The sequence below is a fragment of the Lonchura striata genome, chromosome 17 (assembly GCF_046129695.1).
Source record: "Lonchura striata isolate bLonStr1 chromosome 17, bLonStr1.mat, whole genome shotgun sequence".
Classification (NCBI taxonomy): domain Eukaryota; kingdom Metazoa; phylum Chordata; class Aves; order Passeriformes; family Estrildidae; genus Lonchura; species Lonchura striata.
This window is the reverse complement of record NC_134619.1, coordinates 6,673,581-6,699,866: the sequence shown is the minus strand read 5'-3', so window position 1 is coordinate 6,699,866 and position 26,286 is coordinate 6,673,581. Positions and strand designations below refer to the sequence as shown.

General features: G+C 47.1%; 1 long non-coding RNA gene across 1 annotated transcript in view; it reads right to left on the bottom strand.

Moving 5' to 3' along the window:
* Nucleotides 1-369: 369 nt before the first annotated feature.
* Nucleotides 370-26,286, bottom strand: part of LOC144247184 (uncharacterized) — a 36,725-nt gene continuing 10,808 nt past the window's right edge. Inside the window, exons 2-3 of the long non-coding RNA XR_013340891.1 lie at nt 7,397-7,556; nt 370-585 (exon numbers count right to left, since the gene is read on the bottom strand). This is a non-coding gene — a long non-coding RNA (uncharacterized LOC144247184). The remainder of the gene's footprint in view (nt 586-7,396; nt 7,557-26,286) is intronic.

Below are 26,286 nucleotides of genomic sequence, written 5' to 3'. Positions count from 1 at the left end.
GAAATTGCATGTGGTGATAGCTCCAGCTTGCAGCTCCCTGCACCCTGTGGTGGCTCTCATGCAGGCTGGCTGCAGCCAGATTTGCTCCTGACATACTTTGTCACCTCCTCAAGCTGCTCCTCACAAGCTCAGCAGCTTAAATGTGCCTTTCAGTGAAAAATGCCAGGAGGAAATTGAAGTGTTTTTCCTCTTTTCCAATCAAATTTGAGGGGATTTCACCCAAACATGTGCCTGTCATCTGGAGTTATGAGAAGCTGCAGAATGACTCTGTGCTCAGCAGATGCTGGGGAGTGCTTGGTGCAGTGATCCACATTGCTGGAACTGCTGAAACTTCATGACATCAACTGAAAACAGGCTAAGAAAAATAAATTTCCTTTATTAACTTATTTATTTGCACCGGAACGTGACCCCTGTTTTTTTTTATTTCATTACTTTCTGGCTTAGTGCTCCAGGGCTTGGCTGTTTGGTGCCATCAGTGGTGGGCAAACAGCTGGAGGCTGGAAGTCTGCTCATGGCAGTGCCATAAAAAGCCTGCCTGGACAAGCCCAAGGTCCTGATTTCAGCAGGAATGGCACCAGGAGAGACCTGCAAGAGAAAGGAACATGCTGGAGAGGAGCTGCAGGTGCATGTGGGGCTGCAGGTGGTGAACCAGACCTGAAGGCTGGGGGGATCAGAGGCACAGGATGTGCTGGGCTTTCCACACCCACCCACCTCATATATTGCTATTACAGTGAGATTTAGCATTTTTCTCACCTAGTGTAGCTTTATTTGGGATGTACAAGCCAAACTGGAACTGTTTCCAACTGTCTCAAGAGACCCTGCCTTTGAGAAAACCCAGTTTTGAACAAGATGTGCACATGACAGCTGCCTGTCTCTGGGTGTGAGACAGCTGCTCATCAACTTAATGGCAATAAATGAGCTCCCAGGTGGTCTTAATGGTGTCTTTGGGATGTCCCTGTGCTTAGGATCTGCTTGGGTAACCATGTTTTTATCTATTTTTGGTGATCAGATTTTTAAAATAGCCTGTTTGCCCTGAAGCTCTGAGGCTGGGGGAGTTGGGAGTCTTGCACGTCCCTGAACTTTGCTGTGCAGGTGGCTCAGCCTTAAAGGGAGGAAAAATATACAGAATCATAGACTAGAACCTCCAAGAGCATCAAGTCCAACCTGTGCCTGCATAGCACCACCATAACACTGTCCAACCAGTAAGTGGACCATCACAGTTCTATATGAAAACCTCTATATCAGCCCTACCCTGGCTCAAACACAGGAATTCCCTGCAGCCCCATCCCACTGGCCTGGAGCTGCATCCTACAGTGTCGGAATCCAGGGCTTCCCTCTGGCTGCCCTGGCAGGTCTGGGACCCTGGCAGTGGGCAGGAACCCCCCTGGACAGAGCCCCCAGAGACACTGTCTGTGATCTCTGTCCATGGAAAAGAGTTTCCAATCTTACAGGATGGATTACCAGCTCTGAGTGTTTGATATGAGTAATAATTAAGTGTGGCAAGGGTGCAAAAGTAAAATTTTAGGATTCTAGATTAGGGGTTCAAAGGGGACAAGATGGAGGAAATTGGGTGTGCCTTGTCCTTTTTCTCCTTCTTCATGCCCTCCATGTCTCACTGTGGTGTTGGCATTTTTCTGTTGGTTCAGGCTGGGGACACACTGTCCAACGCAGGTGACAGATATTGGCACGTTATTGTAAATCCAGCCCAGGGAGTTTCTGGTATTTAATGTTTGTCACATCCCACTGAGGGCAGAGCCCCACACGCTGCCCTGCAGGACAGAGCTGCGGCAAGGCAGCAGAACATGTGAGAGATAAACAGAATAAACAACCTGGAAACCAGCACAGACTAATTATGGCTTCTTCTTTGGCAACAGGGCAGAAAGACAGAGAATTTCTACAACCTTGGAATTATCAATACCTCAGATTCCAACCCTACAGCATCATCCCTTCAGTGAGACACACTGCTTACACCTGCAGGAGCAGGGTAAGCTCTGTATGGGACAGAAACCCGCCTGCTTGGTGGGGTTTTGGGGGAGCATCTCTCCATGGGATGTGGGCTGGAGGCTCCTGCTGTTGCTGTGGCTCCTGGCAGTGCCTGCAGGGAGGAGCAGACAGCAGCTGGAGCAGCGAGCACAAACACAGCCAGGGTGGGCTGACTCACGCCCGGTGCTGTTAACTTGCCATGTGTGATAATCACCCAGAAATGCTTTGCCTGTGGTATCATTTTCTTTAAATATATCATTAGAGAAAATGACAGCCCAAATTGTGGGAGGATGTTAATGGCTCTGGAGTGGCAGACAGATTGCAGAAAATAGTTCCCTGCAAACACGGCGCAGGTGGGAGCTGGGAGAGGAGGAAGGGAGATGGGACGGGCACGTGGGAGCTGGGCAGGGATGGGGTGGGACAGCCCTGTGTCCTCCAGCCTTTGGTAAACCCTCTGTGCCTCTCTGCTGCTTTTCCTTGGACTTCAGAGGGAGTGGGGTGAGGATTGGGCCGTGCAGGATCACTGGAAAGAAGCAATTTTTGTTTAAGCACTGTGTGATGGAGAAGTGCCTTTGTGAAGTACAGCAGGATGGAGCTGGCACCTCTGCCCTGCTGCCCCAGGCACGGGGTTTGTGGTCCTGCCCTTCTGCTGTCCTTTAAAGGAGGTCTGGGTCTCCTCTTCCTGCTCTGTCAGAAAGTCCTTGTGGTCCCCAAGGCTGCTGAGATGAAGTTCCTGGTGTACAGCACCAGGCCTCTTTCCACCCTTTGCATGAGCTCTCCTTTTTTTAACTCATATTTTTTTTATCATGTGAAGAGCAGCGAGGAAAAAAAATGAGGTTTGAACTTTGCAGCTCTCAAAGTGTGCTGTTTTTAATCAGCCCTATGTCCTCAAAATTTTTTATTTCTGCTGAGCCTCTGTAAGAGACAATAAAAAAGAATGACATTTAATTTCCATGCAGCAGCCTGCAGTTCCTGCACAAACACTGTGTATCTGGTGGATAAAGGTCTTCTGCCTTGTTCTTCAAAGATTTTGTGCTTAAATCGTATTGCACTGGAATTTTTACTGAAATTATTCCTCTCTGAGAGCACTTTAGCAGTGAGAGCAGCTCTCACATGGAGGCATTAATTGCCTCAACCCATCAGCAGCTCGGATCAAATGCTGAGGGCCGTGGGGAGCCCAGCAGTGCCCTTGGCATCAGAGGAGTGGTGTGGAGATGGAAGGAGGCTCTTCTGAAGGAAGAACCCTGTGGAAATGGTGGTGCTTCAGCTAAACCTGCAGTCTTGAGCCTGCCCAGAGGCAAGGACAGCAGGATCCTTGTTGCTGGGAGTGTCAAATCCATTTCTGCTGGTGGCACAGCCACCCTATGCCCTTGTACAAAGTCCTTCCCCAAACAGAGGAGCACCTTTAGGTACTGGAACGTTCTCTAAGGTCTTCCCAGAGTGTTTTTTCCTCCAGGATACCCAAGGTTTCCCCTCAGGAAGGTGGGAATGACTGCCCTGTCCCTGGGCTCTCCAAGTATTTCTTTGTATATTTGATTTCTAAGGCTGCCTCATTGCTCTTGGCAGGGCTCTGGGGTGAAGGGCAGATTTATGGCTCCGCTGAGGGGGCTGTGGCCAAGCTTTCCCCTGATGTGTCTGGTCCTGGAGTAGGAATATTTATAACCTACAGCCAGGCTGAATTATGTCCTTGCTTTTGATGGTGTTTCAGGGGTTTCCAGCTCTCCAGGGAAGAGGGGAACCCACCATGCCACTTCCAGTATGGCAGATGGAGAGAAAAGGGATTTATTTACTATGAGCAAGCTGGAAACACCTCCAAATGCTCCCCTCTGCCAGCAGTGGCAGTTGGGAATGGAAAACACTTTAAAACAATGGAATTTGTTGACTGTCATTAATGTTTTATCTCTTCCATGACTGCTGTGTGGAAATGTTGTTTCAGGCTAGCTGTGCTTCCAGGCAGGGAGCTTCCAAAGGGATAAATCAATGGGATAAATCAGATCCTGCTCATGATGCTGGGCCCTGAGGAGATGTTGTGGCTGTTTTCTTAGTTTCCAGTTGTTTCTTCTTGAAATTGAAAGAAGGATTAATTAAGGAAATTTATTTTAAAAGGGATTTTCTTCTAAGGTCAGTAAGAATTTAGGTGAAATGGCACTGAGTTGTCCTTGCTAAAATGGGAGGGATGTATTCATCACAAGAAAAGTGTTTCCTTCACATGGGCTGATAAACAGCCTGCAATGTGAATATTTTCACACATTCAAGTGAGGTCTGACCCTCTGAGAGGTTTTTCTTAACGCGGATCTGTGAATAAAATAACATTTCTGTAAAGCTACAAAAATGAATAACAACCCAACATGAATCTCATGTTCTTATCCAGACAGTAAGAAAGTCACTGGGTGTTTCTTGAACAGAATTTGAAACACCTGAAATGTTAAGGAAAAAAAGGGCTGAAAAAATGTTCAGTTGTGTGGAACCACTTGGCAAATCAAGAGGGAGGAAGGCTCAGCTGGTCCCACCTGTGCCAGATTCTTGTTGCTCTTCTGAGTTGGAGAAGGAAGATGAAAATAATTCAAAAAAATATAAAAAAGCTGGTGCTGGGAAGGAGATGGGCTGGGTGGCCTGAGGGAACGTTCCATCCCTGGAGACATTGCTCACCACACAGCTATGGTGTGTGAGAAGTGTGGAAAAGCTGCCCTTGCCTCAGCTGGTTTTATGTGCCTTCGTTTACGACTCCAATTCCACCTTGATTTTCCTTTGGCAATTCTTCATGCTCGCTGTTTGATGCAGCAGGCGTGAGATGCTCTTTGATGCAATTACAGCTCTGGAGCTGGAGTGGGCTGCAGCACCTGATTTAAATTCCAAGCCTACTGTGAGACAGATGAAAGCAGTCACTTGGATGGCTGCTGGCTCCTCTGCTGCCAGTGCAGGATCTGGGGTTTGCTCCTTGCCTGGATGATATCACCAGCTCAAGGCTGCCTTGTGGGGTTTTTAGTGGTGTTGTTTCAGTCTTTCTGCTGCTTAACTGCAGTTAAAAAGCATCAAGTGGTGCCTCTGGGTGAGGGGAAGCCTGGTTGATGAAATGTGTGTTCTTTTACTCTTGGGCAAATGTCCAATGTGACAGCCAGCAAAGGTACATGGAGGTCAGTTCCTCAGGTACCCAAGGGCAGGAGAGAGCCAGAAAAATGGATGGGATATGAGTCTGGTTAGCTCTGCTCTGAAGCAGAAAGGAAAATCCTCATCAGGACATGTTTTGTGAACAATTACTCCCATGTCCACAGCTCATCCTGCAAGGAATAACTTAAACTTGAAACATGATTTGTAGATAAATCAGTGATAAGCCAATTTTCACGTTATTTTTGGTTTTTTCTGCTTATTTCATCTTTCACCTCTTCAAAAGGGCAGGTGGTGATTTGGGTTCCATGTTCCAGCTGTGCACACCAACTCTGTGTTTGCTCCCCAACCTCCCTTTTCCTCCTCCAGCTGCTGCAAGAGGGACTCAGCTCCTGGCAGGAGTTTCAGCATGTGCAGATGTGCTTCATCATCTCAGCTGCTGCTGCTACATAAATACATTTATTCATTGCTGCTTTCACTAAATAAATAGCCAGAGCTTATCCACGTGGTTCTTGAGGAAACTGGAGATAGAAAAGACAGATAACAATAGGGAAAGCCTCCTGTGGCTGATTTGTAGCAGTTCTGTCTGAAGTCCAGCAGTCTGACCAGCATTTCCCATGTCTCCCATGCCTGTGGGATCCTTCCTGCTGGGATACCTGCATGTTGCAGGGACCACGTGGAACAATTACCATTTAATGCAGTGCCAGAACGTGTGGCTGAGATGGAAATAAGGATGTCACAAGTCAGCAGAGATACATCAAAAAAGAGATTTTTTTCAACTTCCACTTGTTTCTCTAAAGTCTGAAATCTCATTGGTGTTTAAAGCAACAGCCAAGTGTATTTTGCTGAAATCAGTAGGACTTTGGGGATCCCTGACAGGGTCCTGGGTGCCCCACACCTCGAACTGGAAGTGCTGCCCTTTGAAGGGAATCCCCTCTCCAAAGGAAATGTGCCTCCTGGTTCTCTCCAATAATTCTTATTCAATATTATCCTGAAAAACCAAGAAAAGAATCCACAAAATGACTCCCTGAAGCGAGGGCAGGTCAAATTGCATGCTATCGTATGCCTTGCTGAGATGCTTTAAATTAGCAGAATTAGCTAATTAGGCAAGCTCTGCTCTGTCCTGCAATTTGCAGCCCCAGGCACTGGTGGGTGGGAGCATCCTGCAGGATCTGTCCTGCTCGAGTCCAGAGGGGTCTTGGAAGTGACAAGAGGTGCTTGGCAGAGTTTAACGCCTGTCAGCTCACGAGGAGCCCTTATTTAAAAAAGGCAAAACAACCCCAACTCCCCCTGGCTTACACCTGCGTGGAGAAGAGCAGATATTCAATTAAGGTTCTGATCCCTCTGAGCAATTATCTGCAATTGCCTGGTTATCTGTGGGCACTGATAACTCATCCCGCACCTTGCAGGCAGATAGCCAGAAGCTGGGGAATGGTGAAAAGCAGCGTGTTGGGTTCCTGGCTGCGAGCTCCAGACAGACCTGAGCTCATTCTGGGGCTGGGGCTCTGCCTGGGGACTCCTCTGGGAGGGCTGGGTGGCAGTGAGAGCCCGTGGTGGAGGAAGGCAGAGCTGTCCAGCATGGACACAGCACAGAGGGATGAGCCTGGAGGAGCCTCCTGGGCCTGCTCCATCTCCCTGCGTGTCACTGACTCGGCTCAGCCTGGACCTGGGGTGAACTGATGGCAGAGAAACGTTCTGGAGTGTTTGGTGAATGGCAGGAACAAAGAAAAGGCATCAGTGGTGTGTCTGTAGGAGCCACATCTGAGGCACAGCATGGCTTGAGCTGGAGGCTTCAATCCAGAGGGCATCTCCTGTCACATCCAAAGGTGAAATTGTTCCCTTGGATGGCTGTGCCTGCTCCAAGGGGAGCCCTGAGCCTTGGCTGAATCTGGGGACAGGGTGAGGAGAAGGAGCGGGGTGGAAAAGTGGAGGAGGAGGGTGGAAAAGTGGAGGAGGAGGGTGGAAAGTGGAGAAGGAGGGTGATCCCCAGCAGGTCTGTGCTGCTGGGCTCCCCCAGCACTGCAGAGGGAGGAGGCTGGGCAGGGAATCCAGTGTCTCACCTTCCCTGCAGTGATTTACTCTGCACCATCCACTGCCTCTGGGATGAACTCATCCCAGTTTGGCTCTGTGCTGGCAGCTCCCAGCCTCTAATGAGAGCCCCAGGCTGCAGAGGTTCCAGTTAGGGGCTGTTTATGGAAAGCCATTCCCCCTCAGATCCGTGGGGAGCTGGGGCAGGCTGGTGTTTGTGAGGAGGGTGGAAAAAAGCTCGAGGGGAACCCAGAAAGGTGGGACTCACCGAAGTTCTTACCTTCCATGGAGTCAGTTTCTCTGTGAGACCATCAAGGAAGCCCTGAAATCTCAGAGATGTAAGGAGCAACTCCTCCTGTTTCCTGCTTCTCCACAAACAGGACCTGAAACCTCCTTTGAGCAAGGCTGTGCTGCAGCCTGGATGGGGCTGGTGGAACTCCCTGCATAAAGGCCAGGAAATTTATCATCGTTATAATTTTTATAACAACTGGGAAACAAGCTGGTAAAACTCCCCAGAAAGGAGATTTGCTTCCTCAGCAACAGGCGGGGAAGGGGTTGTCCTCATGTTTGTTCTGCTCTCCTCTGGTCAAGGAGACAGTGCTGGGAGCACTGTTGTGCTGTGTGGGGTGGCTCTGTGGAGAAAGATGGATGGAAAAATTTCCCATGGACAAATGAGGTGCTGGTCTGGACTCTCAGGACTCACTCCTAGTTCAGAAATGAGTGTGGGATGGATTCTGCCTGAGCAGGACTGCGTCCCTTGGTGTGGTGCTCAACCTGGCAGTTGCCCTGGGATTTTGCTGGTAAAAATGGATCTGTGCCCTTCTGCACTGTCTTCTTTCCTAAATCACACTGGTTATGGGGAATTTCTCCTGCTCCTGGCTGTATAGAACGAAATTTTCTGGTTGTAATATAGATGCCTTCTTTTCTAATTTCTTTTCACTGAAGAAAGTGGTTTCCTCCCTCTCCAGGGTGACTGTAACATACACCATAAAAACAAGTTATGTTCTGTGGAAAATCAGTTTTCCTGTGTCCTTTTCCCATCTATACAGTGGCTCTGGGGAGGAAACCAGGACATCATCCTGATGGTCTCATGTGGGGAGAGGTGCAAAGCCAGAGCAGACTGGAACAAATAGGAGCAATTTTTCATGAGATGTCCCCATTTGCACACAGTGCTGAAGAGCTGACAAAGGGAGCAGAGTGGGGAAAAAGGGATAGAGGAGGCTCCTCTGCTGAGCATCACCAGCAGCCTGGCCTGGGGGAGATATTCCTGACATGTTTCTGGATTTTCATTCAATTAGCAAATTAATTTTACCATTCTCAGTTGCATGAAGAGACTCTGACATGTACCTGTGACTGAGACTGGGGTAATGTCCAGATTCTGAGGGAGTTGCAATGAAATTGTGAAATCCCTTAAGCTTATTAGTGAATAATGGTGTTGGCTTTCAGTGGAGTTGGAGTAGCAATAGCATTTTAATTTTCCTAAAAGGTCCATGTAACACCGTGCCTGGTTCTCTCAGTAAGAACCACAGATAACTCTTTGCCAAGGAAAGCTTAAAGTTCTTCTCCAACAAATTGACTTTTTTCTTCATTATTCCTTAGACTCTTATCTCTGATTCCAGGCTAAGGGATGCTAAACTTGAAATATTTGAAACATTAAAAGTTGCAAGATGTGGGCAGAAGTGGTCCCAGTACATGGGGTGTGGACAGTTGTGTGTGTCTGCAGGAGTTTCATGGCAATCAAGGGAGAAATCAACTGAAATAAACTTTATTGGTGCATTGCTGCTTGGCCTTCCCATGGAAGCTGTGCTATGAATCAAAGGAGCAATGAAAATTTCAATGTTCTCTCCAGACTCTGTAAAATGACAGCAAAATCTTTGGGTCTGTCTGTCCTGGGCTGCAAAGAGCCTTGCTTTTCCTGAGCTGTTGTGGCTGTAGCAACGCTCCTGCCACAAAGTTGGGGTCATTTTGGAGTTGGTTTGGAGCCCCTGTGCTGGGAACCACACCTGTCCCAGTGGTTCTCTTCCAGTGTTGGGCAATTTCATTTTTTGGGGGTTTGCTGGAAACATCTCAGCCTACCATAACCCTGTCCTCACTTGATGTATTTGTGGGCTGAGTCAGCACAGGTCAAGCTCCAAATTTCACCAATATGGAAAAGATTAGGATTTTCCTCTGGCAAAACCTCAGGAGCTTGAGCTCAGCCTTCTATTTGTGTGAATGCTCCTGTCAGGAACAGAAAGGCCATATGGGAACTGTGGGATAGGAGGGATTGATTTTCCCAGGTGCTCTCACCTCAGTTTTGTGAGGCAGGGGCGTGCACTCAAATCACAATAATAACCAAACACAGTAAATACAGGTAGTTAAGGAGCATTAGGATTTGGCAACTACCAGCAATCACCACGTTTTTCTGGTTTGTTAGGCTACAGAGGGTGTAATTGGGAGTGCTGCTCCTGCCTCTCCCCTGCGGTGCTTTTTACTTGGTGGATTATTAAACAATTCCAGGAGAACCACGCACAAGCCATTTGTTTTTCTCTGCTTTTTCCACTCTTTTTATTTTGTTTAATTTTTTTTCTGCTACATGAGCCTTTGGGAACGTACTGCTAGAAACGTTATTAAGAAGCCATTGACCATAGGTGCCCTGCAGATTTTGCTGATAAGAGCCACTGCCTATTGCTTTAGAGAAAGGAAGATTAAATACAGGGCCATGGCAAACATGTTCCTGGGAAGAGTGGGTGAAGTTTCAAAAGCAAAGACCTTCAGACGTCAGTGATGTCCTTTGTGGCTGACACGATGGCTTGGGGTCTGTTAGGACACCAGGCTCCTGTGGAGAGCTGGGGGTTTATAGATGGCTCTTGTCTACAGAAAGTGGAATTAGATGAGAACATCGTGACCTTAAAGCTTCCTGAGTAGCTGAACGCATGCGCTGAGCTGGGAGACGGATTGTGGAGGGGTCGTGTGGGGTTTGGGCCTGGAAAATGTGATAAATGGGAGAACTGCTGTGGAGGAGCAGGCTGTGGCTGAGGTCAGCAGGGTGAGCAGGGTGATGAAAGTGGCTGTGGCAGAATTAGGGGTGAAAGAGTGCCTAACTCTCACCTGAATATTTCCTTTTGTCATCGTAAGAGGAGAGAAGGTGCAATGTTGTGGCCTGGGAGGAGGGCATCTGCAGGGCTGTCCCATTCCCACCTCTCTGCTGGCTCTCGCAGCTTCTCTTTCCTCCTTGAACACGCCCAGCCCAAGGTTTGTGATGGTTATGGGCAGCTGAATTAGTTACTACTCGGTGCTGCCCTGCCCTGGAAGGAGGTGCTGGACCACTGATGGGCAGGAAACAGGTTTGGAGGACGTGTCCCAGGCTGTGGAGCTGCACCTGCTGAGTGCCTGTGCATCCCTCCCTCCCTGTGTCCCTGAGCTCTGTGCACGGAGCCCGTAGCACACTGAGCACTCACAGCAGTTTTCTGACCACTTGCAGAGCCCTTGCCAGCCCAGAGCTGGGTGTTCAGCCCATGCACTTGAAACAAGCTGCTGCCAGCTTTAGTTCCAGAGCATTACCATTGGCACTTTTTAACAGGGAGAAATCCTGCCTCATCTGGGAGCTGAGTTCTGTGCATGGAGGGATCTGTGCAGCCACACGGCTGAGATGCATTACCCAACTATGGCAGAAATGTAACAAGGGCTGGATAAAAAGCTCTGTTGCTCTTCCAGAGGGCTGCTGGATGCAATTCACCGAAGCCTGAAGTTGTTATTTTCCTCTCTGGCTGTAAATTGTTCTGATCAACAACGTATGAAAGACACTGCATCAAAAGAAGTGGAATCAGAGAGATAACAGGCCTTCCTAGGGAGCTGGAATTACTTGGCATTTGACTCTGTGGCTCTTGAAATGAGCCACCATGAGACATCTGTGTGTCCTGGGTCCCAGCTCACCTGCTCTGTCTCATGCTCATCTAGTGCTGTACCCTGGCTCAGTGCTGTGATTTCGGGGTGGTGCTTCTCCCTCAGTGCTGCAGCTGGGTGTGGGTGCCCCTTTTCACCCTCCTGTGCATGGGCTGGTGCTGGGGGATGGAGAATACAATATTTTGCGGGAGAAAAAGCCCAGATGCTACTCTGATAAGCCCCCCTGTGCAAAGAGATGCCAGTCCCAGCTCTGGAGTCCTCCACTGGTGGGAGGGAGGTTGGTAACTCTGATTAGAGCTCTTGCAATTCCAACAAGACCTTTCATTTCCAGCCTGGCTCCTGTTCTGCATATTTGATGCTGTTCTCTAGTGACAGAGTGCAAATGTTAAGATGTTAGAGTAAGATTGCCCCAAGGTTCAGACGCTAATGACAAGAATTATCACAGTCTGAGTAGTTCAGGATTTGACGAAAGGTACAAAACAATTAAGCTGTGATTAACAGTTGAATGTTCCTGTAATTATAGAGCGAGGTTTTGTGGTACTGTTTACTGCCTTTTATAAAACAAAAGGAATCCTATTGCACAGACTGGTTTACTATAAAAAAACACTGGTGATGTTGGGTAAGCAAAGACGACCAAGTGAAGCTCAGCCCTGTGTTATGATGTAAAAACTGGGGGTCCTCATTTAATGCACATTGATGAAACAATTCCCTACTTTTAGGTGACAGATTTTGTTGCAGTGCCAAGGACTACTAAATACCAGCATTAAAAATTACTTCCTGGAGATGACACCCTTGTCACCTCCTGGCCTTTCTTGAGGCAGTGCCCCTCAGTCCCTCTAAATATTAAAGGGTGAATTATTTTTGCATTGGGAAACATGTCACTGAACAGAAGAGAATTTAACTTCACTTTTTACATACAAAAACTTCCAAAAGCAGTTTTTTAGAATTAAATGAGGGAATTTAATCAAGGAACAGAGTAGAGAAATTAAAAGGTTTTGACAACAAGCCTAATTATCTGTGAAGAGGGAGGAAGTTGTGTGGGAGGCCAGTCCTGGATGATGCTCTTTGCCATTTGCTGCCCACCCAGAAGGTGCCACGATGTAAATGTAGCAGAGCACTGGATCTGTTACATCCATTTAACTTGTCAGTCTATGAAGAACTGTCAACTGTATGGAAGAGGAAGCTGGGATAAATCATAAATAGTTTAATTATTAGGTAGTACCATAAATATTCCCGCCAGCCTCCTGGGGATTAAAAAGGTCCTTTTTTTTGCAAGAGCAAAAACAACAAGGGAGTTGAGAATCCAGCCTGACTGGGCTGTGTCCAGGGAGCAGTGGTCCCATGGGGTGGAAGGGAATTCAGCAGCATACTGGGGCTCCTGAGCCGTGTCTGAAAGCTCCCGAGGTCATTGGTGGGTTATTTATAAGCAATCAGAAATCAGGAGTGATTTGCTGTTACCGAGAGATGCTAATTCAGATTCTAGAGGGGATTCATTAGTGGAGTGGCTTTGCTGTGTGTGAGTTGATGACAGCCTCTGGGTGCAGTGCCCCTGGCTCCAGGGGGGACTCTGATACCCGTGGGGGCAGGAGGAGCCCTGGACAGAAGCCATCTGTCACCAGGGCTTATCCCAGTCCACCTGGGCAATTCTTTCCCCTGGATATCTTACTGAACAATCCCAGCTCATCCCGGGGTCTCCCAGATGGCCCTCGAGGAGTGGATCCTGTTTATCTTAGAGGACTTTTCCAGCCTTAGCTTTACCATGTTCCTCTCCCCTGAGGAGATGTTTCCTTTCCATGTTTTTCCCCAGGGTCATGGCAGGGCTGCGGAGCACTTCTTGCAGGAGACAGCACCACTGGTTAGGAACAGCTCTTATTTAGCTCTTATTTGTTTGGGACAGCCTAAGACAAGGACAGAAAATCACACAAAGCAAGGAAATACATGGGCAGCGTGGCTGCAAATCACTCTGTTCCTCTTGGCAGAGGAGTTAACTGCTGAAGAAAATTGGGCAATTGGTGGTGCTGCCAGTTGTACAGTGCTTTTGGATGGCCAAGGTGGCAGAGCTAATTTTCAACCCCGCTGGGATGAAGAAAGCTGTGAATTACAGAGGGTGGAAAATGCCACAATAAAGAGATGAATAGAGAGAAAAATTGTTTTCTTCTCTGGAAATATTTCTTGATATGAAAGAGACTTAGTTTTTAGCTAGAAGAGGACAAAGAATTTTGTATTTTGTGAGGGTTTTATTACTGTTGACATGAAATGGCCATCACTCATCATTTATAAACACACGAGAAAGGAGGAAAAAATAAAGGAAAGCCTTTATTTTCATATTTCCAATTCCTTCCTGGTGTAGGTGTCTGTCCTGACTCTGTGGGATCAGCCCATTAATCAGCCACTGCTGCCCTTCCTGTAGATTATTCACAGAGATCCTCAAGGAGAGCCAGGATGGGTATAAAACACAGCAGACAACAGGGGAATTCATCTGCCATGGAGCTGGGACCTGCCAGGGACTCACAGCTTTTCCTGCCATGTCTGGGGTGTTTGCAGCATTTCCCTTGTCCGACACAGGTAGAGTTCCCATTTGGAGGTGGATTTGCTCTGGTTCTTGGGATCAGCCTGGGGAGATGCCTCTGCCCCCATGGCTGGGTCAGGGAGGTGCCTTTGTACCTGGGGCTGGTGGCTTGGCAATCAGCCACAGCTCCCTCGTGTCTCTGTGCCTGCCCAGCTCCAGCCTGGCTCGCTCTGCCTGGCAGGCAGTCAGAAATGCTCCTGCCTGCAAATAAAACCCCACTCCATTTGGCACTTTGAAACAGAAAGGAAGCAGAAAACACCTGGGAAGCAGAGAGTGAGGCTGTCAGCAATGGCTTGTGCTCGTGTGAAGCCTCTCAATGCACTGAGGGGACAGAGCTGGGTTGCCTTTGCTTAATGCTTGCCAGGCTCTTTAGGAGAGGAATTAGCTCAGCACAGATATAATTATTCCAGCAGGATGATCACTTCTGGAAGGCTGAAATTTCCCTGGTGCAAAGACTCTGGGGAGAGGGGAAGGCCCAAGAGTGAGAAGGTGAGGGACAGGCCATTGTATTAATGAGCCTCAAAGCACTGAAGGAATGAGCTTTCCAGCTGGGCTGGTGAAGTCTGAACTATTCCAGTACCTTTTGGCCCAAGAACAGCCTCTGATGGAAGCCCAGCTGGAAAGAAGGATACCTGAGGGCTTTCTGCAGCAGAAATATCCCAGGCTTGGGATGCTGTGGGGTTGGGGGCAGCATTTGCTCTTCTGAAGCCTTTCCTGCCCTAATTCCAGGTGAGATTATCCCCAGGCTTGTGACAACCCTGAGTTATGGTTTGGGGAAGGAAAAAAAACATTGGAAGGGAGTGGATGAAGCTTGGACATCACTAACAGAAAAGTTCCCTTGCTTTTGTAGACACAGGGTATTTGTTTTGTAAGACATCTAATCTGGTCTTAGAAACATCAAATATTCATGAATGTGCCCTCTCTCTCAATGCCCTGTTTTTCTGCTCAGTTACCTGGAATGTGAGTTAAACCTTGGTCCAAATCCAGCCTGACTGTGCCAGTGTTCATGTTGCAAGTCTGAAAAGGCTTTGCTGGTCTTTTCCATGCATGGAAAGGAAAAGCAGTGCAAAAAGGGTCCTTAGTATTCTTTCCTGCTGGAATTGCACAGCTGTGGCTCATGCCTTGCCATTTCCAGCCTCTCCATCACAAGTTGTCCCTGGGGGCTGGTGATCCCCTCTTGGGGCAGCAAAACCTCGGTGGAGATGGGAAATACAAGGTTGATCTGTCCCATAGGGACCCCTTCCTCCAGAGGCATCAGGAATGAAGAGTCAGGCGGGAAAGGCATTTTTATTTAACTCCCCAACACTTTGCTTTTGCCTTTCTCAGTGAGATGAGCTGTTTACTAAGAAAATAATGCAATGTTTAAAAATACAGCAGGATGGATGTGCTTTAAAGCGGGTGGGGGCAAATGTGAGCAGCAGCTCTGACGTGCCCTTCCCTGAGTGCCTGCAGCACATTTCCCTCTGGTGCAGTGCCCTGCTGGCTCCCAGCTCCTCAGGACAGGCTGTGGTTAGTGCTGGAGCAGGCTAAAAGGTTTCTGTTTATCTTGGGTTTGTTATTTCAAAAGGAAGACAGAATAAATACCAGGCAACAAAGCTTTTACCTCTTTGCCCATTGTGTAACACACTTGTGATTAATAGAGGGTGACCTCAGCTCTCCAGAGAAGTTGGAATTAAAGCCAGGTGAATAATAGATTATTTTTCTGCCTTTGTGGGTGGCTCCAGGAGAATCAAGTACTAATTTCATTTGGGCTTAATTTACAAAGATATTTTTGTTAAGTTTAGGTTGTTTTTTCCTGGTGTAATATGAAAGTGTAATGTCAGCAAGGTGATGGTTTCCATGAGCCACAACCTTGTGTCCATTATAAACCCTGTGGATGCAGAAATATGCATCTGGTTTTTGGCAGGGTGGGATTATTGCTGAGATTATGTTGTTTTATTGTAATGCTTATTTTCTTGAAAGGGAGTTTAATGGACAGATCATAGAATATGGAATATTTTGGGTTGGAAAGAAAAGCTCATTTCATTCCACCCCTTGCCATGGACAACTTCCACTGGTCCAGGTTGCTCCAAGCCCCATCCAATGTGACCCTGACCCATTCCAGGGGTGGAGCAACTTCAGCTTCTCTGAGCACCCTGTGCCAGGGCCTCACCACCCTCACAGGAAAGAATTTCTCCCAAAAATCCAATCTAAACCTGGTCTTTCTCAATTCCTGCACTGGGTGGGGCTCTGCTCCCCTCCCCTTTGGGGTAACCACCAGCATCCCTGAGCTGGTTCAACACATTTTCCCCAAAGTGCTGGAAAGCCCAGCCCTGCACTCAGACTCCTCTGGCAGCAGCACAACCTACAGATTTTGTGTCATCATCTCCTCACAGAAGGTAAAAGCCAGAAGACAAAATGGGATTTGGGAGTTTTGCTCCATATTTATGTTGTATCTTCAAGTTCCTTTGGAGCATGATAAACCTTTTTGTTGGATTTCTGGGTCTAAACCTTCTACCATTAGTGTCAGCTTTTAGTACCTGGCACCAGTAGTCTTGCTGCAAGATTTAAAAGTATATTGGAAACAATTTTGTTGCAGGCAAGTTATTAAAGATTGAATGATGTCAGACAATGTGTTGGAAGCAGTGTGAGTAGTTTAATATAGGTGTAAATATTAAACTGTCAGGGGCAAGTATATGAGAAAAACAATCCCTGAATGGTATAAGGAGTAATAGGTAAACATCACATTTCAATAAATTCACTTAAAAGGATTCTGCCAAATTTAATTCAGACCTTACATTTAGGTATATGGGGAAATAATTGCTACCCAAATAAAGTTAGCATAAAGAAAATGGTTGTTTTTCCCCCTTTTTGCTCCTGAGTTTTCAGAAATGACTTGGGAGTTGCTTTTATCCAGTTTGCTTTACTGGCTGCTGAACACAAGGGAGAGGCAGGTGGGTTTGAGTGTATGGTGATGCTGTTGGGGTTGTGCTGCTGAACCAGACACAAATTTTCCCCTCCCTTTACATTCAAACTCGGCCTGGCTGCTTTGGAGCACGTAGTAAAAAGTTAAATTGTGCAGTGTCCTGTTCCTTTGAGCAGCTGATGGGGGTCAAAGATCCTGGAGTGGAAGAAGAGGGTCTCAGGAGAGGGCTGGGAGTCAGGGAGTTTGTTGTATGCCAGCCCTACATTTGGGAAGAGCTTCACTGTAGGAACATCACTTCCCAAAGAAGCACTTGAGGCTCAGATCCCTGAAATCTAAATCCAGGCACTTAAAAACCAGTGAACTGTGGAGTTCCTGAGTTCTTCTGTAAGGGTAACTTCTACCATCAGTTTAAAAAGCGAATCTAAGGGATGTCAGAGAAATAAAACACCCAGAGGTGGGCAGTGGCTCTGTGGATTGAACAGCTTTACCCTGAGCATCTCCTGTGCAGCCCCACCACCAGTGCAGCTCAAGCTGCCCAGCTATGCCACATGCTCAGGTGAAGCTCCTGATTTACTGATGGAGGCTTTGTCTGGCCATTTGGGTCATCAAAGTGGAGTTTGCTTCATGTTTAGCAATCTGAAATTTTCCCTGTCTCCTGCAAAGAGCTGCAAACATTTATTCATTCCTGGGTTTTGACCTAATTTTTGGCCATAAATATTAAATTTCTGCAAGGGACCAGAGAAGAGATGATAAAGCAGAAGCCCCAGTCAAGTGGCACAGATGTGAAACAGCCTTTAATTGACTTGCTTTTGTCAAACATAATTAAGTCCTACATTTCATTGCAGTCCTTGGCTCACAGTCAGATCTCGAGAAGTCTTTGGTGATAAAGATTATTCTGGCTTCCAATGAGACCAATGAATTCTTGCAACCACTTGCACAGGAGGCACAACATTTTCTGTTGTATTGGCTGAAAGTAAAGCCGTGAGGCACTGCCAAAACCTGGGTTTCTGATTACAATGAAGTGCCAAGATGTCACTCCTCCTTCTGTGCCTCTTGCTTGTGCATTCCTTCCACTTGTGTGAGCATCAGTTGCTTCACAGTTTGTCAGCTCTGGGTGGGCTCAGCTGCCCACCCTTCCTGTCAGAGTTTGCCTGTACATGCTTAAGCACATGCTTAAATCTCCAATATATATACATAATTCCTAGTTTTTAAATTTGAAATAAATTTTTCCCTGGGTGAGGATGGACTTCAACACCTGTTTCATTGAACTGAGGCCCCAGGGCTCACTGCTGTCTGCAAAGCTCCTGCCAGCACGCCTGACATGTTTTGCTGGGAACAAAAGTATCAGGAATTTAGGTTTCTTTGTGCTCATTGTCCTCCAGAATCAATCAAGCAGCACATTTTCCCTATGGAAAAAAAAAAAAAAGTGATGAAATGAAGGAGCTGGATCAATGGTTTGAATGGCAACCCCCAAGCCAGTCCACATTAAGCTGTGTTAGCTGGGAAGTTGAGTCCTTCTGCAGCCACGCAGGAAAGCTTGTGGTGAGTCTGTGTGGGGAGTATTTGAGGCACCTTTGTTGAGATAACCAGGGAGATGCAGATGTGAAGCCTCCTGTAAGGTTTTTATTCCTCCTTGCAGAGGAAAAGTACTTGAAAACCTTCCCTTGCCTTGCTCCCTTTCTGTCTGCTGCATTATTGAATCTCACCTTTGCTCGCTGGATTTCTTATGTGCTGAAAGGAAATGAAATCTCTGCTGTGCTATTGTTGCTCCCTGCTCAGATAAATAATGTTCTGCTGAATCCAGGGAATTGCATCCTGACTTTTGCCTGCCAGAGGCACCGCTCTGGGGAAGCATGGCTCTGACAGGTGGGAAGAGCTCAGAAGTGTTGCAGAGACATCTTTAAATCCACACTTTTGAAGCTGGATTCTTTAATATCTAAGCAAAGCTACTGGGTGTTGTGGATGTAACTCCAGGAATTGTCACCTACCTAGAATACAAGAAAAAAAGCTGGGATTTGATTCAGTTTTGACAGAGGTACTTTGACGTGTTTTTTTGCCTGCTGAGCCAAAAAGTAAAAAAGGGAAAAAAAACCCTTTTCTGAAGGAAAAATGTGTTCAATCTCAGATTCACTGGACAGAGAGAGTCTTGGGGTTTCCCACAGCTCAAAGCACAGCTCAGCTGCTCTGAAAGCAAAGGTATCACTGTGGTATGAAAGTTCTTGTAGGACAGTTTTCCTTGTCCCCAGAATGAAGCAACAGAGAGAGGTAAATGCGAGCTGAGCTCACTGGGGATGATGCTCAGCATCTCTGGGAGATTCCTGATACACCAGAGGAGGGATGGGAGGAAGGACAGGGAGATTTGGGGAGACCACTAGCAGCACTGAAGGTCAGGAGGGAGCTTGTTGGAGTCCAGGACATCCCTCAGGCTGCCCTGGCTGTCTTGAGAGGGGCAGGGGGCTCGGAGACCTTGGGATGAAGTCAAAAAGAGCTGTGGCTTTGACTTTAGCTGGTGGAAAAAGCTGCCAGTTTTGTATGAGGAATTACAAGTCACAAGGGTTTGAGTAGTGAAGTAGCTGAATTGGCACAAGGTGAAAAAGTAGGATTTTGGGATTTTTAGAATGTGATTCAGGGGGTCAAGATGGAGGGATCTGGGCGTGTCCTGACCTTCTTCTCCTTCTTGTCCTCCATGTCTTGGTGTGATGGTGACACTTTTCTATTGGTTTAAGGTAGAGACACACTGTCTAACATAGAAAATAGGTATTGGCACGAAATTGTAAACAGACTATACGTGACTTTTGATCTAAAAGGTAAAAACCACCCAAGAGGGCAGAGCAGACTGCCATGGCCTCCTTGCTAAATGGAGCTCAGCAGGTCAGAGAAAGAATGTTCTAGATAAGGAAAAAGAAACAACTTTGGGAATGTGATCCAAAGCATTCCAGACACCTTCTTTGGCTGCTAGGGATGGGAGAAAAAAGGACTTTTACAATCTTGGGGTCATCAGGGCACCACAGAGACGGACCCCGAGAGGAGCTCAGGCTGCAGAGGGGGTGGCTGCCCTACAACTGAGCCTGGGAAACCCGAGGATGGAGGGGAGGGAGGTTATTTGGTGTGGTTGCTGCAGACCCTGCCTGCTGGTGACCTGCACTGCAGTGGCCACGTGCCCTCTGGAGAGCCCATGGAGGGCACTTGGCACGGTGGCTCTCAGCAGTTTTTCCTTTGCTCAGTGTCTAGCATTTCTATTTTTGGACATTTTGGGACATCATTCTCCCAGGCTAAGACGTGAGAGCAGGTCCAGGTGACCAACTCTCCCTGTGATTTCTGTTTCAACCCTGCTCTGCTGATTGTTGGCTGCTGACACTCAGGTCCTTTGAAGGGTGCCAAGGAATTGAGTTTTTCTTGTGCTGACTCTTTCATCTCCTGCTGCAAAGGGCTGTTTCATGCCCTTTTGAGCTGTCTTTGCTCCTTTTCCCACAACCTCCAGACACTCAAGAAACTTTGGAAAAGGATCAGTCTAATTCACTTTTTAATTAACTGAGAAAAAATAATATATACTTTGGAGAGAGAATGTTATTTTCCATCATGATTTTCCTGATTCAGATTTAATTTTTGCCCAGAGGGAAATTTGAAGTGGCTTAATACAAGCAGATAAGAGAGGAAACCTAGAGAGATTCAGCTGCATCAAATAACTCCTTACTCAGAAATGTGATCAGAAATGCTGGGAAGCTGACAGGGAGGGGAGATTTCCATCTTCAGGAGCAAGGAGTGCTTTTATCTGTAGCTCTGTAAGACCTCTTGCTTCATGCTGGAGGAGTGAAGATGAGTGTGGATGTGTTTCCTAATGAACCCTGGGAATGTGGGGAGGGATCCTTTTCCCAAGGAGATGCTGCATCTTGCAGCAGGGTGGGCTCTGCTGCTCCTGCAAGAAAAAAACTGTTATCATTCCCAAGGGTGACTTTAGCTGGAAGTCTCATGCAGCCAGTAATTAAAACACTGCAAGGCTTTCTCATAATGAGCTAATAATTTTCTAACACGGAAGATATTTTGACCAAAGCAAACCTGGAGCCTGTTCTGGACTTAGTTGCTGGACAGGAGTTTTGTGGTTGCTTAGGAACTGGAGATCAGTGCTTGATTATGTCCAATATGGGCTGACAAAGGGCATTTTCATCAATATCATCATTATTTACGGCCATATGGTCCTACAGCAGCTTCCATAGGGCTGCCTCTCCAACTTGGAATTGGTGGAAAGCTAAAATATGAACAGAAAAGGGTGAGCAAATTTGGAAATTTTTAGGTAGAGATCACCATGTGGACAAGTCCCTGGAATTCATTATAAAGAGATGTTGGGTTTGCCTTGAGGGACATCCAGATGCAGGAGCCAGGTCAGAGAAAATATTCCAAAAAACTCCAAAAAGGAGCAGTCTGTGAAATAAACTGATTTGCCAATGATGTGTATCAGGAATTATGAAGCTCAGCCTGCTGATGAGGGACAAGAGCTTAAATCTGTGGCTATCAAAAGTAAGCACAAAAACTTTAAATAACATTAAACAGAAAAAAAAAAAAAAATCCAGTGCCAGCTGGTGTGTTCATCACAGGGTGACACAGTTCAATCAGCACAGTAAGATCTGGTCAGTATTTCTTTGTGGCATTTAGAAAGACAGAACGATGTGCTTTATCTCTGTGATGTGAGATCAAATCGTTCCTGTTCCATCTCTAATCAAGTGTAGTAAATTATATCTGCCTTGTCAGGGGGTACACTTAGAAATCAGTGTCCATATAACTCGTGTCTGAGTGTCTCAGAAGATTCATGTCTGCCGATGTTTGTTTTTAATCAATACCAGAAAAGTTGGGAAAGAGCTGGTTTATATTTTCAAAAGGCTGTCCTCATGTCCCAGATAACTGCAAGCCAGTAATCCTGGACAAAAGAATGGTATAGGTGAAAGGGAATTCAAATGAGGAGGAATTAAAGGCTGGGGATAAAACTAATGGATTTATGAAACACAGATCCACAGATGTCTGAATTAATTAGCTTAGTCATGGTTATTAGGTAGCTCTAATATTCCTGGGGTTTTGCAAAGTGTTTGACATGGTTTCACATGGAATTTGGATTAAACCACCCGAGGGGGCACAGAGAAACCCTGGTGGGAGCAGGGAGCTGCAGGGATGGGGGATCCTTACCCCACAGCGGCAGCTTTGCTGGGGGAGTAGCTGCCAGGGTCTCAAATGCTTCTGACCTGGGCCTGGAACCTCCAGAAATGTCTGAGGGACATTTTGAGTTCCGACATCCAGTGCTGCTGTTTGGGTCTCCCAGGCTGAGTCATTCCTGCTGGGAGCAATGGGCTTCGTGGGTGGCTTCTGCCATGCTGAGGGTGCTCAGCCCCTGGAGCAAACCTCTCTGGTTGTCCACAGGGAGCATCCCAGCCCCCACCACTCCACCATCCCACGGGCAATACAGGTGTGCCTGCTGGCCAGCATGCTTTGGTGACAGTCAAACACCTTGTCTGGATTTCTTTTTACTGTCCATAGAGGGATCCCAAGTGTAAAGATGGGGAGAACAAGATTATAGGGAGGAAGGTCACACCAGGATTGGGATGAAGGCTTTGACACCTCCAGGTGTGCAAACAGATGCTTGTGACATTTCTGTGGACTTCCAGTGTTTTTGTTTAATTTCTCAGGTTAAAGACATTTCTAGGCTAACACAAAATTGTTGTTTGGCTTATCTTCCCCTTGGTTTCATACGTGATTTCAGGTTAAAAGCTGTTTTTGTAGTGGCTTGGCAATATTAGGGGTGAATTGATGCACAAGTGTTTTAAGGTCACCTCTTCCAGGAGGACAAACAAGGGATATTTTAATCCACAGAAGCCAATGTTTTTAATGCCTCAGTGCTCTCTCTCAAGAACATATTGCAAAGTAAAAGGAAACTTGGTTTCGTGAATTTCTCTGGCCAAGTGGAAAATATTATAAATCGTTGTGTTTTCAAGCTGTTCCACCTAAGTTTTGGCATTGGAGGAGTGAAGTGATTGCAACCAAAGTGTGAGGACACAGCTCCCAGCACTTTTACAGCAGCAGCATCCAGAAGCCAATCCACAGGCACAAACTGGACATCAGGACATGCCATTATTTTCATCAGTGCTATTGAACATGCTCTTATCCCATTGGGTTTGAGAAGCTTTTATGTAAAATGTGGAATAAACACAGATCATGAGGTGGAGGATTTTTTTCCCACTATGGTTTTGGTGTTGAAAAACGCTGCTGCAGATGAGCTGGGGATTGTGGTCTGGAAACATGATATAGGAAGCAAAGTCCTGTTTGGGGGTCAGGGTTTCATTCACAAGACATCAGGAAATTTTGGAAGCCCTGGGTGAGCTCTTGATGTGATCTGCACAGAGAGCATAGCCTCGCACAGCTAATGAGCTCCAGGGAAGCTCTCCTGCCTTTGATTTGAGGCTTTTCTCCAAGCAGGGATGGTAAATTGTAGGCAGAAATAATTTCTGTCAAGGATCTAATGATGCTTCAAGTTCCTGCAACCTTTCAGATAAACAGGGTGGAACAGTACACAGAATTTTATAAGGAATCTCTAAAAATGTGCAGTGAACATAATGAAGCAAAATTGATCTGTTGTTTTCTCCCAGGAAACAAATACTGCACAAGGAAGCAAGAAGAAGATGGGCCAGAAAAATACAGCTGTACTCTCAAAATGGGTCAGTCCTTGGACAGTAGCTTTCCTCAGACATTATTTTATATTAAAAAAGAAGAAAGTTTAGGAGCTGTATTTAAGCAGCTGCACCTCAACATCCAAGGATGAAATCACCAAACAACTCTTTTAAGTATTCAGCCCAAAGCCACATAAATTCAGAATCTGAAGTGCAACCTTAAGACATGAATACTGGCCTTGCTGAGAAACAGGGATTTGGGAAGGGGAGCTTGAGTCTGTGATCCAGGACTGGGTGAGAGTTACTTTACACATAAAGGATAAAACCAGAGGTCAGCCAGGAAAAAACCCATGAGCAAATTCCCAGTGCATGGTGCTCTTGAGGAGAGGGATGGCAAACAGAGCAGGAGCAGCCACTGCTCACCTGGGCTGGGGAGAGCCCAGACATGTCCCTCAGCAGGGCTCAGGGTGGTGGGATCCCAGGAGAAATGACCTTGGAAAACTTCAGCCCTGTCTGAGCCCCTTGGTGGAGTCCTGGGTAAATCAATGCTGCAGCTCTGCTCTTTCCCAGGTACAGGTGGGCTCCCAGGACAGCCAGCCCCCAGGTGTGTGCCAGAGCCACCAGTGGGTTCATTCTGCGTCCCAAACTGCAGCTGGGGCAATCCCAGAATGGTTTGGGTTGGGGGGGACACACTGTATCTGGGCCCTGATGCCCTTGAGGCTTTTCCTGTCCCTGCAGGTTTGTTTATCTGGTTGTGTCTCATCCCAAGAGCAGGGAACAGGCTTCCTTTGGCCTCTGCACCTTCTGAGGATGCTGCTCAGAGCTGGGGAGGACACAGCTCCTGCTCCTGGCACCGAGCCACAGACTGAGGGATGGCCTGAGAACTGACAAATAGAATTTCCTAAATGACTTCCTAAAAGCTTTCCCATGCTTTTAAGACATAGCCCATCATCTGAGGCTGTGATGAAGCAGAGATCTGGCTGGTGCTTTAATGTACCCAGAGTGTAGGATCAGCAGTGGCAAAGTGAATTGTGGGGATGGAAAATGTCCCTGTGTCATTCCTGAGCTGGGAGGAAGAGGATGGTGCTGGCAGACCTGCACAGAGGGAGTGGGGGAACCTTCCTGCCCAAAGCCATTGATGAACTGCAGACAGCTTTGGAGAAGGTGGATAGCCTGGCAAGGTAAGAAACTGGAATTCTCTGCTGTGGATGTTTATGGCAGTGCCAGCAGTGCTCACATTTATGGCAGCATGAATTTACTGCTGGATTCTGATGCTGCCATAAATATTTTCAGCTCTCCCAAATTTGGGCTGGCTCTCCAGAGCCCTGTCTATGGCGTGGGCAGAGATGTGCTCCAAGTGCAGACATCCATGTCCCAGGGATTGAAGGAGCAGCACTTTCCTCCAGCTTCAGGGGCTGCACGTGCTTCATCCTCCTCCTTCATTAGGTTTGGCCAGATCTCCTTGTTAAGGCACAAAAAACCCAACAGCCCCTGGCTAACCAGGAAATGATTTTTCAATCTTTTCCTTGAGGATGGCAGCTACACATGATGTTTCTTAGAATAAAAGCAAATCCATTTTCTTTCTTTCTTCCCTTTTCCTAGAAATTTTCATCCACGTCATCTGGTTGCCAGAGGTGACATTTTCTGCAGCTGAGGTGTCTGATGTCATGGGAGGAGGCTGTGGGGACTTTGAGTGTTTCTGTTTCACGTTTCTCTGTTTATTTTCCATCAAGGTCACATGTCTATTAGCCAGGGTTTGGCTCTGACTTTAGCTGGAGCTTTCAAGAAAATGTTAGCTGCATCTTAACTTTCTGGGGAAAATTCTTTACAAAGTCAACTGAAACTGCCTGAAAATTTGGATGAAATTAATCTAGGATTGAACTAGGAACTAAGAAGGGATATGAAAGTTTGCTCTGAACTTGTGATCTTTGTTTGCTCTGTTTGGATCCTTGTGCTGTGTGTGCCTTCAGGGAAGTCAGTACACATAAATGAACTAAATCCTCTGGGGAAGGAAAGGAAAAGAAACTAAAAGCTTTTTGCAAAAAATATTCATCAAGCAAAACTTTTAAGCCTAGTACATTTCCTGGAAATAAATGCCTCCTACAGACCCCCAAACCACCAAAGTTCAGTGCAGTGTGAAAGGCTCCTGGGTACAGTGGTGAAGCTCCTGAGAAAATATGTAAAAGATTTGTGCAGACACAACCTGTGCCAGAACCTCCCCACGCTCACAGGGAAGAATTTCTTCCCAGTATCCCACCTAACCCTGTCCTCTGTCAGTGTGAAGCTGTTCCCCTTGTCCTGCCACTCCGTGCCCCTGTCCAAGGTCCCTCTCCATTGCTCTTGGAGCCCCTTTGGGCACTGCAAGGGGCTCTAAGGTCTCTTCAGAGCCTTCTCTTCCCCAGGCTGAGCACCCCCAGCTCTCAGCCTGCCTCCAGGGCAGGGGGGCTCCAGCACTCTGAGCATCTTTGTGGCTTCCTCGGAACTCTTTTCAGCAGGTCCAATCATCCCAACAGAATATTTGGGTCCTGGTCCCCGTGGTGAGTGGGGAAGGACTGAAGGTATCAAACTCTTCCCTTGACATATTGAAGATTGTTTTCCCCTGAAAATTTGGCAACACTTGCACTTGTCAGTGCCTGTCAGGAAGATCTTTTGCATTTCCCATCCCCTGGAGTGGAGGCTGCCTATCAAGTGTCTCTTCACCACAGTTTAATGTTTCTGGTAAAGCTACTAATTTGATTTTTAGATTTTGTCTGAACAGAATTAGCACACATCACACACTGGAGCTGCCAGTTAAGGGAAAAGCCAAGGAATGGTCAGGGGAATGAAAGAAGTTTTCCCTCCCAGGGCTACATCAGCAGACAAAGCCCAGATGTGATCCACAAAGTCCATGTGATCCTTCCTTGCACATCACAGAGATGACAGTGACAGAAGGTGATGATGAGCAGGACGTGGGGATGGGTTCTGCCCCACTTAGGAGGGAATGTTTGCAGGGTGAGGGTGTCCCTGCCTGGGCTGGGCTGTCCCTGCCCTTGGTGGCAGCAGGAGAGCATCAGCTGCTGTGGAAATGCAGCAGATGAGGTGGTGGCTGCACTTCTGGGTGGGGCTGGGACTCACCCTCCGTGTGCCATGCCTGGGGGAGAGGGGAGGTGAGCAGGGCCAGG